General features: G+C 45.3%; 1 pseudogene; it reads left to right on the plus strand.

Moving 5' to 3' along the window:
• Positions 1 to 8,220: 8,220 nt before the first annotated feature.
• LOC124660374 lies at positions 8,221 to 16,718 on the plus strand (annotated as a pseudogene).
• The last annotated feature ends 1,897 nt before the right edge of the window (positions 16,719 to 18,615 follow it).

The raw sequence follows: 18,615 nt of genomic DNA on the forward strand, positions 1-18,615 counted from the left end.
GGTTGCTTAAAAATCAGAAACATGCCACCGGCTGTTGATCTGAATGGTTAGACATGTAATAACATGTTTAACAGAGATAAGATGACATAACAAAATCATCTATACATACTACTGATGCGCTCTTTTTTTGCTGAAGATGAGGATTTGTACTTGACAATATATCACTTCACAGGAACGTGATTAGTTGGAGCTGCTCTGGAATAACTTAAAACAATCACACATGTGAAGTACCACTCACATATCAACCTTAAATACCGGCATGATGGAAATAGGCTGTTTATAATGATCAATAAGAAATCATGCTGACCAAAAGGAAAATAACAAAATTATTTTCATGCTGACCAAAGGAGTAGAACTCACACAAAATTGTTGTCATGAGTGTTAGAAGGGGCAAAGGATCAATATAATCTCGAAAGATAACCTTCATCCATGCTTCTTTTGTGTATTTCGTAATAAATACATGAAATATTACTTTCTAGCTTCAGTCACTTAGCAATGTCTCAGTAAAATGCCACCAGCGCAGAAATTTAAATCCGTGCTTTTTTCCTTCAATTCCTACTGGTACAGAAAAGCTAAGTAACACTTGTAGCCACTGTTATATGCCAATAATAATGTAGTGTGGGCATTTAAGAATAATAAAAATCAGAGGTAGACTACAATAATAAAAAACAAAGTGCATGTATATGTCCACATAAAATGCATGTAATATCTGCCCAAGGAATCTTGAGGTGAAAATACATCAAACCATGTAAGAACTGGACAGATGGCATATACTGGTATCACAATAATACTTCATCAGACAGTTACACTGAAAATGAATTGCACATCCGAGAATCTGCATTAAACCATCCATTCAAGTAACAGAGTCTAGATGAAACCTTGAATTTATAACGTTTTCCTGTATGTGAGCTACAACACATCATACTAAAGTAACATTATGTACCTGCTTTTTTACTTTTATATTTCTGACTCGCATGTATCTATATGGCTGAAGCATACTGAACAGTTAGAAACAAACAATGGCCACTTTCAGAAAATTCAGAAACTTAAAAGAGAGAAGAATGAATCATAGATGAAGAAGTGTTCGGCCATTCTCTTTGCAAGATTCGTGGGACTCGCGACTCGTAGCTAGAAACACAAGAACCTGCAACTCAAAACATGGTTTATGAGTAAATCCGGCATAGAACAACCAGCTCTTTAGGGACCAACAACACTGGAAGAAGACCAAATAACCGGAGGCTCCGTCCGCTTCACTCCACCCCACAGGCATGTACCAGCGGTGACATCATCTATTAGATCCACACGCTCCGGCTTGCAGGTGACATGGAGCAAGCAGGCACCATATGCAACGGCAACTCGACATGGTGCACTTCAAAGTGAGCCAAGGGATGTCCACGGTGGACTACATCCCCTCGTAGGTGGTAGTGCACTCCTCAACAACTCAACAACGCCCGTCCAGCCTCGAATCCCACAGTTCAACTCCCCCCATCGGCGCCCCGCGACACTGCACGCAAGACCCGGCCGAGCGCCACCGCCCACGAGCGCAGCGGCCTAGCTGCATCCTGAGTCGGCGCCCCAAAGAGTCAAGGTACTGCCGCACGCCGCTCTCCATGGAATCAAAGACGCGCCGGTGTAGATCAAGCTCCAGCCTGAGCGCGCTAATGGTCCGTCCTGGCCCCTGCTGAGAGACCGTCACCAGTTCGGGTGAAGATGAGGAGATAAAGGAGAAAAGGGAAAAAACAAACAAATGCAGAAAGGGGAAAGATCAGGAAGAATTAACACACCACGGATAACCCTGCCGGCCGAACGAACATGCGAAGAAAACCCGCCGGAGAAACGCCCCGTCCAGACCAAATCGCAGAAGCAAGAACCATAGTACGGCAACAGGCAAGATCCCCCAGCGGAGAGAGAGGACCGGCCAAAATCGAGAGCAGGCAAGATCTAACAGCGGAGAGAGAGGAGCGGCCGGAATCGAAGAACACAGCCGCCGTCGGCCAGGAAGAACACCAGGAGAAATCGATCTAATGCGCTCGGTCAAACAGCCTACTCACCAGGCACCGATGGAAAGAGTACCCCAACTCAACACGCGGCGGGCATGCAGAAGCGGGCCAGGCCCATACAGCGGCACACGCACCGACCTGGCCCACACGGTGACGTTCGGCGCCGTCCAATCGCTGAGAACGCACGGAATGTAACAGCCTTAACTTGTTTAGATAATACCCATTGTCTCACTGACAAAATGGGCCCATATGTCATATTCATCTATCTATTCCTACATAGCACTCTCCCACAGATCTAAAAAAAGTAGGTACACGTGGGGGCCATCATGGTCGCCGCACCCGGCGCTGCTCGAACGCGGGGAACAGGGCACCGCTCCACGTGCTGCTCGCGCACAGGAACAAGAGGTAGTGGAGTGGCGGCAAAAACATAGGAGGTAGGTTGGGAGGTGCACAGCTAGAGGTAGCTGAAGGGCGGCGCTGGCGTGGGAGGTAGGGCAAGGTGGTGCACCGAGATTGATTTCGGTAGACGAGACAAGAGATCCACAACACATGAAAGAGAAATTCACCTGATCTATCGGCCACGTGGCTGGGCGGTGGTACCAACGTACCACCGCCCACGATGCATTTTGGGGATTTAGTATGGTGGTGGCGACAGCTTGATGAAAGAGATGTAAAGTGGAATTGTATAGTTAGACTACCATTAGGAATAGGAAAATCATAGGATTAGAGATGGCATGCCTAGTTGAATCCTATGTGAAGAGAAATTGATTGTACTAAATGAATTTTCCATGAGGTATACCCTAATGTTTTCTTTTCGTAGGATTTACACCGTTAGGATTAGTTTCTATGAGATATATTCCTATGAATCAAACAACTAGCATAGAAAAAATTCTCATGGGATCAAAATTCTACACTATTTCTATGCAAATTCTATGAATCAAATGAGCTCTTAGAAGTTTACAGCTTAAAATAGACTTTTTTTTCGACGTGGGCTTAGCCTAGTGGTTGGGATCGCAGTGGCATACCCTAATGACCGGAGTTCGATTCCTGTCAGGGACGAATTTCGGAATTGTCACGCCAAATCCCGTTTCTACTATATCAAAAAGTGTCTAGTTCCTCCTAGACACGGTTTCATTTTTTTAAATAGACCTTTTCTAATTTCACACGATGATGCGCTTTGATTTGAGCGAAAGAACTCGACGCGCACTTTCGGTAGTACAACATGAATTGTCACATCGACGGGCATGGACACAAATATATGGTAGGGCAAATTAACTTTGCGTTGGCTTTACCTTTGGCGCGCTTTAGCAATGCACAACGACGCGGCGGTAGATTGTGGGCATGATTGGGAGGTCGGTTTCAGCTCGACACTGTTGCTGGATTACTGGTGGCCTAGTGCTGGCCGGGTTCCATGCATGCATGCGCCCAGTCGGTCCTGCACGAATGTTATCCTTTTGGTGTGTGCGTACAGTCTACAGTGGGCGATTAGTGGCGTGTCAACAGGACACCAGGGGATGCACTCAAACAGTGCGAGGTTGAGTGTGGCCACTAGCTAGAATGGTTGCATCACAAACCTGACCTCGCGCGCGCTTTCTCTGCGCCGGTGATTTTGATGTGGAAACATGAAAGTGGATGCATGTGCTTTCATTTTCTGACGGTGCAAAGTACTGCTCAGTAGTCAGTACTACTAGTAGTTGTTAACCTTACTAGCTAGTACCACCAAGCCGACCAATTAAGCATACGTCCTAGCAACGGCGAACATACGGTGATGCAACCCCACAAATCGTCCATTAGTTTCCTCTTCCTCCTCCACCTAGCTCCCCACTGGCCAATGTGCTACAGATAGATCATATATACTTGTCACGCTCGTGATCGATCCTCCAACGAACAAATTCGTGCACGTTAGCTCCTACGGTAGGACCTGTCGGCCGGGGTCTGTTCCACCGAGAGGGTTCACGAAATTAGTTGCATGCAGCTATCTCAATCTGTTGGAGTTTGGACTGTGCATGTCTCTTTCGCCGGAGGTGATGATCAACTCATCCTGACTTCATGCATGCATGTGTGATGTTTTCGACCAACCGCCGGTCCGTCGGTCGGTCGGAAAAGAATGAGTAGGCAGAACTCTAACTTTGCCAATTGCTCAACTTTAAAAATGTCCGATCGAATCGCGATGGTGACTTGTATATATACAACGCCGCACACGTACGCATGCACCGCACGTACGCTGAGAAAGCCAGAGGCGGTATATGTGAAGAGCATGGGTTAGTTGAGCGTAGGCAGAGCTTTCTAGCTAGTCACATCATTTTAGCTGATATCTAACGACGTCTACATCATGTTAACATATGTAAAGAGCATGGAGTGTACCTTAAGTATATGAGCTTGCTGTATCAGCCGAAACAGACATGCGAAATACTCATTCGTCTCAATATAGTATTAGCTCCGCTCCTTAAAAAAGTTAAATTAGTTAAAAAGATTTATATTTTAAAACAAAACAGAAGTAGCTTTTTAAGCCGATTCAACACAATCAACGAGAGGTGGATCTCGAACGTACGAAAGCGCACCTTTGACGAACAATATACTCGATCTAAAATCACTATTAGCTCGAAACTGGGACCATCATGAATTAGTTAAAACAGTGGCTCACAAGAGTTTAAATCCTAGGTTTGACACATTTTGATGTCTCATAAAAGGTTGAATATTCTTTCTGTAAGAGGCAACATTCCCGTTGACAACGAGAATGATTTCGTCAATCTCAAGACCACCCATATCAGTTTCTTAGACCCAATCTCTCGAAGGTGCTCACAAAGGTAGGTGTGCATGGGTTCATAGGAGTGAGCGTATATACGTATCTGTGAGTGTCTACGTCTCGCAAAAAAACAATAGTTTAGTTTAAAAATATATTAAAATCTCTCCCAAATTCTTAAAAAAAATCTACATAGGCATATGTTTGAAGTGTTGCAGTTTTTAGAGGAAAGAGCCACACCCCAGTTCCATTAAACAAAACAAAGTCTTACATCATTCTTGTAGAACTAGAAATCGAGGAGCGACAAAGCATTGTCCAAAAACATCTTAAGTGGCAAAACGAAATAAGCGGCACCACCATTTGCAGTAAGGCTAATTAGTGTACTAGTCTACTAGAGCTACAACAACAAAATGATCGCCATGGACACTTGCACCCAGGGTATATTCTTACATGGGAAACTATAAGCTGCAAACCCACGAATGAAGAGACTCGAGGTTTGCAAGGTATCCATCAACTCAAGCTGACCACCTGACCATCCGGCTAGTCTCAGTGTACTAGAGCTACATCAACAAGGTTTCTGAACTTGTGCATCTGATGTTAGGACCATTCGTTGTCGGACACCTTCAACATTAGTCTATCTTCCACCAGCTTGAGTGAGTTTTTCTCTAGACGTTTGGCCAAACCATATGTGGTGATCTTCCACGGCATCGCTTCATCATCATCTTCTAGATTGGTATGTTGTGCCAGTCAAGAAATGTTGCATTTTTGTTGCACATTTTGTAATGAACCCTATTGTAAATAAATTGTTTCCTTTGGGGGAATTAAATGTTGCAATGATTCATATACTCCCTCTGTCTCATATTACCTCTCATCCAAGGCATGCATGATGGCGTCAGCAAATTCAAATTTTGTTGAGATTCAAAATTTGTTCCAATAGGGTTTGGCTTGGGGATCATCACCGCCTCCCGTCCATCAATTGCCGCAGCATCATCAGCCATGGGGTGCGTTTGGATTATGCCTACAACAGCCCTACCAAAATTGGTTAGCCAATTTTTTGGCGTGGGATACTGCTGCCTATGGGCTGCCAAAATTTTGGCTAGAGGTAGTAAAGGAAACAACAAGTAGTCCATGGGCAGCTAAGTAATTGGCAATAAACTAGTGAAGGAAACATATGGTAGGCTACTTGGCATGACCAATTTTTGGGTAGGGTGAGCTGGGGACCACAAACCAAACAGGCCCATGATTCCAGCGACAGGATAGATCCACAACATAAGGGCATGTACAATGGTTAATAAGACTGTCTTATCTTAATACTGCCACGTAATCTAGATATAACAATAAAACATGATGTACAATGGGTTGTTTTTTATTCTTATCTTTTTTAGCGAGACATCCTAAATTTATGGTAAGAGAGATTGTGCTAAGAGATGATCTCTTGGCTAAGAGAAGGCAAAGTCTTTTTTATCTTTCTCTTTCCTCCACCTAAGCATTTATCCTACGTGGCACCGCTAAGATATCACCATTGTACATGCCCTAAGCGCCAGAGTCAGAGCCAGATCACAAGCCGAACCGAACCAAATCCCCAGTCCACTATATCCAACCCCAGGGCCAAACCCAGGCACAACCAAAAGCTGTACCCCGAGCGAGCCAAAAAAAAAACAAAACAGAAAAGTTTAAATTCTCGAGAGTGGATTTTGTACACCCACGTATGGGTGTGGGTGTTTCCGTCACCGTTCATTGTGCTTTAAGATTCGGATAAAAAGAGGAGAGAGAAAGGAATCTTTCTATCTACCATGGTGGGCACGAATCTCGAGGAATAAATGAACGGTGATAGAAACACCCACACCCATGCGTGGGTGTACAAAAGTATTTCCGAATTCTTTTCTCTCTCCCTTGTTCCTCTCCTCCTCGTCCCTCCATCTCCGCCCAGTCGCGATCTCTTTCCCCTATGCAGCTCCGCTGCCGAGCCTAGCCCGAACCACTCCTCCACCGTTCACCCCGCCGGCCCACGCCTCGATCCCACCCCCGGCGACGCCAAGGAGCTCTATCTAGAAGTGGTAGACCGAGAAACAAGTACTCCGTATATCTTTTTTACTTTTGAAAATCGAGAAATAAGTAATACTCCTTCCATTCATGAAAAGATGTCGAAAATTTATCTAAATTCGAGAAAGAGGCAGCTCGATCGTGGAGGAGGCAGAATCTAGCCCACTGGCAACCGGGGCCCACAAGCATCTACCGTTGGGTTCGCTGGCGCCCTTCCGTGACGGCGTTGGCATACTCAGAGCATCTTCACCGACGGCCGCGATAACTATTTGGGGGGTCGGCTATGTTTTTGGGCTCCCACCGATACACCCAATAAAGCTTCGACGCCTTGTCGTGCCCAATAGAAGCGCCGACAACCTCGTGTCGGCCCTTCGCAAAGGGCGTGAATCGGACGCACTGGCGCCTCGCGCCACAGAGTTTTTTTTTGGGTGGGACCTCCTTGGCAGTGACAAGAGGCGATGGGTCGCATTAAAAATGACGCGTATTGGACGATCGTCGGCGTCAATTGCATCACTAGGCAATGGAGGCGGCGACGAGGACAACGATGTTGATGAGGAGGCGACTGGCCACGCATCATCCACCCACATTCCCCCACGTGCATTCAATGCACGTCCGCCGCCGCCCTTAAAACCACACCGACGCACTGCTCTTCTCCCCCGTCGTCCAACCCTAGCCGCCGCCACCACTCTCTCACACGCTGCGCGACACACCCACCACCACACCACCACCTCGAGCTACGACGAGGCTGACTTTCTCTGCTGGCAGCGCATCCCAGTGCCGCAACAGTTCAAGCTGCTGCACGGGTGACCCCTCTCCAACGCCAGCTACGCCGTGCCACAATCGTCGGCTGGATCGAACACGCGCGCCTTCATACGCCGAGCGGCGGGCACACATGACGCCGCGATCAAGCGAAGCCAGCCAACCAACACGCAGAACAGCCCGATACTTCCCCGCCAGCGTCTATTGGGGGACGGCCGGTGGAGATGCTCGCACCACCGCCTCCCGTCCATGATTGGAGCGACAGGATAGATCCACAGCAGAAGCGAGGCCAGCCCTAGTCAGAGTCAGATCCCAAGCCGAACCCAACCAAATCCCCACTCCACTATATCCATACGGCCAAACCCAAGCAGAGCCAAAAAGCTGTACCCCGAGCGAGCCTAACAAAAAAAACCCAGAAAAGCTTAAATTCTTTCATCTCTCTCTCTCTCTCCCCTGTTCCTCTCCTCCCTCCATCTCCGCCCAGTCGCGATCTCTCTCCCCTCCGTAGCTCCGCTGCCGAGCCTAGCCCAAACCCCGTTCACCCCGCCCACGCCTCGATCCCAACCCCGGCGACGCCAAGGAGCCCTCTCTAGGTCGCCGGCGAGCCCCCATTGGCGCGCGCCTCACCACCGACCGACCGCGATGGGGCGCTGCTGATACGGCGGGCTCGCGCCGATGTCGGACACGTCCTCGGTTCTCGGCGGCGTCCGGGCCGGCCCGCCCGTCGAGCGCGACGTCGAGCAGGTGCGCGTCCCCTCCCGCTCAATTCGGCCGACGCGACACCTGTTCTGTCTTCGTCTCTCAAGGGCGCGTTCGCCGAGAATGTTTTTCCTCGGGGTCTCTGCGGCTGCCTTCTCCCGCTCCTGCTAATTTGGCCTGCTAGCGGGTGCACCGGGAATGGCGGCGGAATTTCTGGATGTTAAAAACCCTCTTTCTGTGCGGCGGAGTGGACCTGCGACGGAGTGGCGGTTTTGGTTCAGCGCCGCTTGCTTGGTAGAATCTGCTGGTGTTTACCCCGCGAGGTCGATCCGTAGGTGCTCTACTCTCATTTCCTACACTTCTTTTTTTACGGGGAGTCGAGGCTCAGGAGGGTTCAGCTTCAGCTTCAGTGGACGATCGTGTTAGGACGGGGAATTTGTCGGTGGTGGCTGACTGACTGACGACGGGCAGTTTGTGTGGTTATTATGTAGTTACTATTACAGTTGCTCTCGTATTGTTGTGGAAAGCTTCTTCGAATGTATATTGTGTTGCTCCTGCAATTTCTAACTCCTCTTGATTTTGGGATGGAACGTTGGACCAGATGGCATCCAAATGGAAAGTAAAATCAGCACAGAGAAAGGGACTGTTCTCTGTTACGTAGTGAAAAATTTTCAGTTTGAAAAAACTAGAAGCCAGAATTTTCTATCATCTCAGACCTCGGTTATTCGGATGCCGTCTGCCGTTCTATATGCTCAATAGCTTGCCGTGTTACGCTTAGCATGTGAGGTGGAACCATAAGTGCCATATTCTCATCTCCTACCATGTTTTGTGGAGTCGAGGCTCTCGAGGGGATTCAGGTTCAGTGGGACGCGGAATAGGTTGGTCAAAGAGAGGGACTGTTTTCTGTTGCTTTGTGAAAAACTGTCAATCTCAAGAACTAGCAACCAGTCGTTTCTGTTATCTCAGACATCAGTCGTTAGGGTGTTCTATTTGCTCAACAGTTTGTTGGGTTATGCCTTGTGCGTTTTGTTCGTTCATTTAACTTTTCTCCGGTAACTGAAGATCTGCCCTGAAGGTCATATACCCCAGATATCAGCTTCTCAGGGTTACACGTTCAAGAGGGCACATGTACCCTTTTGTTGCTTCTGACAGCTCATGAGATCTAAACTAAGAATCCCGTTAAATTACTTATGAAGGCTGTATTTGTTTTGAAGAACGCTTGCATGACTTCGAAACTTTTTCATGGTTATGGCATGCTATTTTACTTTCCCATTTGGCATCTGAAACTTGGATGTTCTTGATCACTATATTATTTTTGTTTAATATTGAAATGCTAGAGGAGGACTGATACCACTGGTTTTCTGGTTGAATTGGTTTTTGTCAGGCTATAACCGTTCTCAAGAAAGGAGCCTACTTGTTGAAATATGGGCGTAGAGGGAAGCCAAAATTTTGTCCATTTAGGTTATCCAATGTGAGATTATTTCCACTCCCTAGCTTTGAATCTCTCAAGTCCTTCGCGTTTGTCTCACCTGTATGGAGTGTTCTTGGTTTCTACAGGACGAGTCCGCATTGATATGGTTTTCAGCAAAAGAAGAGAAACATCTAAAGCTGAGCCATGTGTCCAGGATAATGCCTGGCCAACGGACTGTAAGTTTATTTTCCTAACAATGAAATTTCTACAAGTTGATCCTATCAGCATTTGTACATTTCGTGACAATTTTTTTGATCAAGAGGCATTTGAAAATTCTCCTGGCTCGCTGTTGGTGTTTTCTTGCGAACTCTTTATGATGCACTTCTATTCTGAAAAAAAGCAAACCTTTTAGCGAACTTCTGGCATATGGATGCAATCACAACTGGGGAGTGGGGACAAAAGCTTGCATCATGTTGTGCGTGTTATGTGGTAAACTGATTTGCACAGTTGAATAGCTTCTCCGGATGTTCTGCAACTAGACAAGTTAGGTTTCAGCTTTGATGAGAGTTAGGTTTCAGCTTTGATGAGTTAGGTTTCAGCTTTATCAAACTTCTGAGGTTGGACAATACTTGATGTTGCATTTGAATAAGTCTGATAAATGCTTCATTTATTATTATTTGGTTCAATATATAATTTTTCCATTAATATAAAACTTTCTAAGTTGATCATTCTGCTGGGGAAAGTTATTTGTAAACTGCCTTATCATGGCATTGTTTCATTTTTGTGATGAGATACTCGATCTTGGTCATAACTCATAATTATCCCCTTGTATTGTAGTTGCCATGTAATTTTACTAACTGGACCTTCATTCTTTCAATTTTTGTGAAATCTAGGCAATATTTCAAAGGTATCCACGACCTGAGAAGGAATGTCAGTCATTTTCTCTTATTTCGCATGACAGGTCACTGGACATTGTAAGTTTGCAGTACACATTTCATGTTCATGTCTCTCTATTCTCTTTCTAATTTTTGTTTTCTTTTGCTTCTCTGTTTACATAAGTATCAGTCTATACATGGTAATATGATTTACACAATTGTGCCAGATATGTAAGGACAAAGATGAGGCGGAAGTGTGGTTTGCTGGGCTGAAAACTTTGATTTCACGTAGTCATCAAAGAAAATGGAGAACTGACTCGAGAAGTGATAGCGTTTCCTCTGCTGCAACTAGTCCAAGGACTTGCACGCGACCGAGCTCTCCATTGAGCTCTCTTTTCAACAGAAATGACTATGTCAATAAGGTACTCCCTCCGTTCCAAATTAATTGACGCAGATTTTTCTAGAGTCGCATGTATCTAACTACTGTTCTTGCCTGAATAGGGGAATTCGAATGATCTTTTTTTAATGTACGAAATGATACTTTTCATCATGTTGGTAATACTTTATGAAGATGAGTTCTGATAGATGTTTTACAACAGGATTTCAATGAAAACTACCGCCTTCGTAGTCCATATGGGAGTCCACCAAAGAATGGCTTGGAGAAGGCCTTTTCAGATGCTGCGTTATATGCAGCTCCTCCCAAGGGCTTCTTACCATCAGATTCTAATGCAGGATCGGTCCACTCTATGTCATCTGGACAATCAGATAACACAAATGGGCACTCGAGAGGCATCCCAATGGATGCTTTCCGGGTCAGTTATTCAAGTGTTGTTAGCTCATCAAGTCACGGTTCTGGCTATGACGATGGTGATGCTTTAGGTGATGTTTTAATATGGGGAAAAGGAATTGGGGAAGGAATTCTTGGTGGTGGTAGCTCGAGGACTGGAAGCTCCTCAGGTGCAAAGATGGATTGTCTTGTACCTAAATCATTAGAGTTTGCTGTGCGACTTGATGTGCAGAACATATCTTGTGGAGGAAGGCATGCTGCACTTGTCAGTAAACAAGGCGAGATCTACTCCTGGGGCGAGGAATCTGGTGGGCGGCTTGGTCATGGTGTTGATTGTGATGTCGCACATCCAAAGCTCATTGATGCTCTAACTCATATGAACATTGAGCAGGTATCCTGCGGTGAATACCACACTTGTGCTGTTACACTATCTGGAGATTTGTATACATGGGGGGATGGCACCTTCAAATTTGGGCTTTTGGGCCATGGCAATGACGTCAGTCACTGGGTACCAAAAAAGCTGCATGGGCCATTGGAGGGTATACATGTATCATCAATTTCTTGTGGCCCTTGGCATACAGCCATAGTAACTTCCGCTGGGCAGCTGTTCACATTTGGAGATGGCTCTTTTGGAGTTCTAGGCCACGGAGACCGCGAGAGTCTCTCTGTCCCCAAGGAAGTGGAATCTCTCAAAGGGCTTCGGACGGTGCGGGCTGCTTGTGGTGTTTGGCACACTGCTGCAGTTGTAGAAGTAATGGTTGGGAATTCAAGTTCTAGCAATTGTTCATCTGGAAAGATATTTACGTGGGGCGATGGTGATAAAGGCCATTTAGGACATGGTGACAAGGAATCGAGGCTTGTCCCAACATGTGTTGCTTCTTTGGTGGAGCCCAATTTTTGCCAGGTTGCTTGTGGTCATTTCTTGACAGTGGCTCTTACAACATCAGGACATGTGTATACAATGGGGAGTGCTGGTTTTGGCCAACTTGGAAATCCACAAGCAGATGGTATGCTTCCTGTACGTGTTGAAGGGAAGCTCCACAAAAACTTTGTTGAGGAGATCTCTTGTGGTGCTTATCATGTGGCTGTTTTGACCTCTAGGACTGAGGTCTACACATGGGGTAAAGGTGCAAATGGTCGGTTAGGTCACGGGAATACTGATGATAAGAATACTCCTACATTGGTTGAAGCACTAAAAGATAAGCAAGTCAGGAGTGTTGTTTGTGGAACTAATTTCACTGCAGCAGTATGCATTCATAAATGGGTATCTGGAGTTGATCAGTCAATGTGCTCAGGATGCCGTCAGCCTTTTACCTTGAGGAGAAAACGTCATAATTGCTACAATTGTGCTCTGATATTTTGCCATTCCTGCAGCAGTAAAAAATCTCTGAGGGCTTCATTGGCACCAAATCCTAGCAAACCTTATCGTGTTTGTGATAGCTGCTACAGCAAACTGACCAAGCCACTCGAAACAGACATGTACTCTTCAGCTAAGCAGGGAGCTGTTGTTGTACAGGGATTTAGCAACACGGTTGAGGATGAGCTGGAAACAAGGTCAAACGCTAAACTATCAAGAATGTCTTCAATGGAATCGTATAAGAACATGGATAGTAGATATTCAAAGAAAAACAAGAAGTTTGATTTTAATAGCACCCGTGTTTCCCCCATTCCAAACAGCGGTTCACACTGGAGTGGACTCAACATTTCAAGATCCTTCAATCCTGTATTTGGGTCTTCAAAAAGTTTCTCTCAGCATCTGTTCCTGGATCCAGAATCATTTCTAGGGCCACATCACCTGTTTCAAGAAGGTCGAGTCCTCCACGTTCTACAACACCAACACCTACTTTGGGGGTCTAACTTCTGGAGGTGTCCTCAGTGGCGCCAAGCCAACAAATGATAGCCGGACTCAAGAAGTTCTAAATTTGAGGTCCCAGGTACACATTTTTCTGCATTTTCTCCGTTGTTGTCCAACCCAATGATCGGAAGTATTATATTAGCTTGTTACAGAGATCTGTCGATTTCTAGTGTTAACACGGAGCAGTTCTGTAATAGTAATATGATAGTATTACTCCTTCAACCATACCAGATAACTCAGTACTTACTAGCTACTGATCTGCTTAAATATGGAGGCATTTCTAAGCACAACTTATGTACACTGCATGTTATCTCTTCAAGTACGATCATGCAAGTATCTTTCTTAGAAGTGATGATTTCTTTGCTGATATAGTAAAGCTCTTCACTGCCAGGTGGACAATCTTACTAGGAAGTCTCAACATCTCGAAGTTGAGTTGGAGAGAACTACCAAGCAATTGAAGGAAGTTGTTGCCATTGCAGGGGAGGAAACCGCAAAGTGCAACGCAGCGAAGGAAGTAATCAAGTCACTGACTGCACAAGTAAGATTGCCTATTCTGTTTGTATGCACAAAAATTATATACGTACAAGGCCATATAATCAATTTAACATTATTATTTATCTCATTCACGAGAATTTTATGTGCATGCTGAATCGATTCCTCTACTATTATGTATTATATTATGAATCTTATGGATGAGGGAAATATGTGCAACTGTGATCCATATCTAGCTCATATCTGATGTTGTGTATGCTCAGCCAAGACAAAACCGGAATTAAATGGTTTTGATATAGTGGAAAATCTAGTAATTTAGAACCAATTAAAAGTCAAAATTTCACATTATCCAAGTCTCTATTAGCCTGCATTGGTAAACAAAAAGAAAGAGCTATTGTCACTCATGCCACATGTTTATGGCTGTTGTCTAAGTGTTGCCATATTCTATTCCATAATAGTTGAAGGAGATGGCAGAGAGGTTACCTGGAGGAGCAGTCAAGAACGGGAAGTTACCACCCCTTTCTGGAATTTCTGTGCCAAGTGATATACATGCCATGGTTGCTGAAAGTTTGGGCAGCCCAGTAAGTTCCGGAGAACAAGAACAAATTTCAGATGGTAGTAATGGATTGTTTGCTTCTAATGGACCAAGTTCTGTTAGGAACAAGGCAAGCCATCCAGAAATGACCAATAATGGGAGTATACCACAGGATTCAGAATCCCAAAATGAGGCTGAATGGGTAGAGCAAGATGAACCAGGTGTTTTTATTACTCTCACTGCTTTGCCTGGAGGGGCCAGAGACCTCAAGCGGGTTCGGTTCAGGTAAATGCCTTTGAATTCTATTTAAAAGGAAACTTGTATAGCTAGACTTGGACCTTTTCATCTTTGTCATCCATTCATGTTGACTTGGTTCAGCATTCCAATATTCGCTTTTGTGGATGCAGCCGGAAGAGATTCAGTGAGACACAGGCAGCAAAATGGTGGCAGGGGAACAGAGCGAGGGTATATCTGAAGTACAATGTTCGCATGGTTGACTAGGACGCGATTGTATAGTGATGTTATGTCGGTTCACAAGAAAACATTTCCGCCCCACCACACGCTGTCTGAAATGGCACCAACCTCGTGCTGCATGTCGTTGAACTGCTTGATACAAGTGTGTTCACTGTGCTGTTTCTTAATCATAGTGTGTTCAGTGTGCTTCCTGATTTGGGTGGTGCATAGGTGCTGCCGCTGGAGGCGGAGAGAAGAGTAAGAGGAGGATCCTGGTGGGGAGGAATGTGCACACGGCGTGCTTTGCAGTGAAGGGTCCTGGTGGGGAGGAACATTCACTGTTCCATTCACCGTCTTGCGGTGAGTTTTGTTTTTCCCTGCATAAATTTGCATTCTTGTAATTGTGGTAGTACTCTCTTGGATGTTAAAGCAATGATGTAGTAGTACCACATGAATGGAGTTGTGTTTGTAGTTACTTCACTTGTGTTTTGGTCTGTTCGGAAGACCTTTTTTTGTCTGAAGTGTTCTTTTATTTACTCATCAGTTGTAATATCTACTTTCTGGTTTCTGCATGGCTTTGGCCAATCGGTTTCATGTGGGGTCTCCTGTAAATTTTCCTACCCTGTTTCTCAATTTGAGATTGTTTTCTCATGGTGCAATGTGTGATCTCCTGCTAATGCTAAAAAGTACTCCCTCCGTCCCAAAATGTAAGGCGTCTAAGGATTGGTCAAAAGTCAAACCTTACAAACTTTGACCAAATATTTAGAAAAAAATATTGACATCTACAATATCAAATTGACATATTAAGAAAATATACTTTAGGGTGAATCTATTGATAATGATTTAGTATTGTAAATATTTATATTTTTGTGTATAAACTTGGTCAAACTTTAAAAACATTGACTTTTAACTAATCCTTAGACGCCTTATATTTTGGGACGGAGGGAGTAACTTGCACCTTGCAACTGATCTTAACAATTGTCGCAATTTGCATCTCTGCTAAAGTATCATAAGTTATCTTACTTTATCAGATAGAGTGTTGTTGACATCCATCTTCACTGACATTGTTAACCGTTCAGATTGTTTTTGCATAGGTTGAACTTACTTAAGTCTTTACTTTGTGCAGATCTATGATATTTTCCAGCTTCTTCCATAAAAAGTTTAGGTTGCGGTGTTCTGTGCTACCATGCCTCCTGAAAATTTTCAGCTTCCGTGCTACCATGCCCCCTGAAGCCCTTGAGATAACCCGCAAGCCCGTGAGGATTCTTGTTAAGGAAGACGAGCTTACCCTTCAGTGTATCTAGCAATTCTATGTCAATGTGGAGAAGGAAGAGTTGAAGCTGGATTACCCTCTGTGGTCTGTACATACCTTGGCTATTACCCAGAGTGTCATCTTAGTGAACTCCCAACGCAAGGTGGACAACAAGATGAGGGGAAGGGACCACAGTCTCTGCTACACACGGACACATGGGCCAGAACACCAGGGACATCAGGGAGTTCAGATCTGGGTCTTTTCGTGTGCTCGTCGCCACTGACCGGATGGCTTGTGGTATCGGTGTCCAGCAAGTCTCTACCGTCATCAACTACGACCTGCCGACTCAGCCTGAGAAACACCTCCATCGCACTGGCAGATTTTGGAGATAGGGAGTTGCCATCAGGTTTGTCACCCGCGGCATCGAGAGGACGCTGTTCGACATCCAGAAGTTCCATGTACAGCATTGCCACCGAGGATGCTCCCGGCCAATGTTGCTGAGCCTGTATAGGTTATGATCTTAGGTATTCAGCAAGGTTGGATAAGAGTTTAGACATCTCCTACTCTTGTCATTTTCGAAGAGTGGTAATATCTGGGTTTATTTGTATCGTGGTTAAGTATGGTTTCTTAGTTTTTCTTTTTTGTATGCAATGTTCAGAAATTTTTGTACTGCGTAGGCTGTCCTGTTTCCTGGGCTAGCTGGGATGGAGTTACACAACCTCTGTATTTCTGATATCTCAAAAACTATGTTCTGCTGTGCAAGTATTGTCTATATGCTGCAATTGGAAAAGTTCTCCTCAAACATATTTTCTTACTCGTGTGATCATTTCAGATATCGGAAAACTTAAACATATATAAGTTTAGGCGATCGTTTGGCCCAGAACAACATTTATACATGTGCAAACAAAAATGAGCCTCGTCAGCAGACCAGAGAGGGTGTTTTTCTGAAGAATGTTTTAATGTGACATGCTCACTATCACAGAACATTGTTTTGCTGTCACTTGTATCTGTATTCAGTGCAGAGATCCGTGTGCATGCTTCATGTAACCAGATTTCCTTGGTTAAAATAATAATCAATACTGTAGTAGATTGCACCGCAAAAGGACATTCTGGCATCATAGCTCTCAGTGCATGATAATACAGAAAACTTCTCATAGCTCTTAGTGTTAGAATTTTCTGTGTAAAAAAAATCATTAAATTTCTAATTGTTGGGTTTCTATTTCTGAAAAATAAATTGGAAATAGAAGCTAGAGGAGAAGAGACAGTCGTACTTGTCATCTGTGCTAGCTAAAGGGATAAGACCAAATGAGTTGCTAGCTGCAACGTTTAGAAGGACCTGGACCTGGTCGCCAAATCCTAATTCCAAGGCCTCAACAACCAGTGGCTTATCCTTTAGGCCTTGTTTGGTGGACAGGGCTTGCCTGCGCCCAACTAATGCGCCCGCTTACCTGTCCCACATCCGACGCTTCCCCTTAGCGCTTGGTTTATCTACAAAGTGAAAAGAAAAGCAATTCGGAAATACAGACCGTATATGAATCGACTCGTATAAGCCGCGCCGCCCTCCATCTTCTCTCGTCGGAATGCAGAGCTGGAGCAGAGCACGCCGGGCGGAGGGGGTGGAGACGCCCCGCCACGCCCCCGTCCCCCCGCCCCTTTTCTCTATCGCGCGGGCGGCAACTCCTCCGTCGTTCTGCTTTGGCTGGATTTACGAGGGACATTCAAAGAATCTCCTTCCACACCAGCATCCCAACACCTGCTTTACCTGAAGGGGCTTCATATTTTTGCGCCGAGCGGAAGCCTGGGTCAACGAACTGCAGGTTGTCGCCGAGCGGCTACCTCGCCGGTGAACGATAAACACGCGACCACTTGATCGAGGATCTTACGGCTGCCGCGCTGGAAACGATTTAAGCAGGACGCCCAGGAACAGCCTCCTCCAGGTCCATGCTGCGCTCTCGAAGAGAAGTAGTCCAGGAAGCCGCGCGCGAGCCGATTGAGAAGCAACTGCGTCCACCCGAGATTCAGCTTCTGCAGGTCCTGAAGCGCCAGCGGGGACCTGCTGAGCATGCGGCGAGCAGTCCGCGAGAGCTAAACGGGGGCGCGGCGGAGGTCAGCGTGGCGACTTCATCTCTCCGGCGTCCGCCTCCATGCTCTGCTCCAGCTCCAGTTTCTGACAGGAGAAAAGCAAGGCGTCGTACGACGGTACGAGAGGACTCGTATGCGTACCGTAATTTCGTTTGTTTTTTTTTCAGACGAAAAAGCAAGCGGCCGTGGGAACCCGCCCGATGGTTGCCGCGTGTCCGGGCGCACTGATGGGCGCATAAGGGCCACTTCTTTTGGGCTCCTGCTTATGCAGAAGCCAGCTTATAGGAAATGGTGGAGAGAAACTGTGGTGGGAAGAAGCTCCTAGAAGCAAGTTCCTTCATTCTTTTGGGCTTCTAGGAATTTTGCTTATTTGAGGTGTTGAGTTGTGAAATGCCTGTAATGTCCCTAAATTGGATATGTGTTCGAAATAACTTATAATACCATAGATATGGTCATGTTAGTAAAAAATTAGCTATAAATGAATGAAGAAAATTAAAGAAAGACTAATAATAATTAGAATACGGTGTCGTAGTATAATTTAGTACAATCCTGTCATGTTAGTAAAAAATTAGCTATAAATGAATGAAGAAAATTAAAGAAAGACTAATAATAATTAGAATACGGTGTCG

Source organism: Lolium rigidum, chromosome 6, assembly GCF_022539505.1.
Source record: "Lolium rigidum isolate FL_2022 chromosome 6, APGP_CSIRO_Lrig_0.1, whole genome shotgun sequence".
Lineage (NCBI taxonomy): Eukaryota > Viridiplantae > Streptophyta > Magnoliopsida > Poales > Poaceae > Lolium > Lolium rigidum.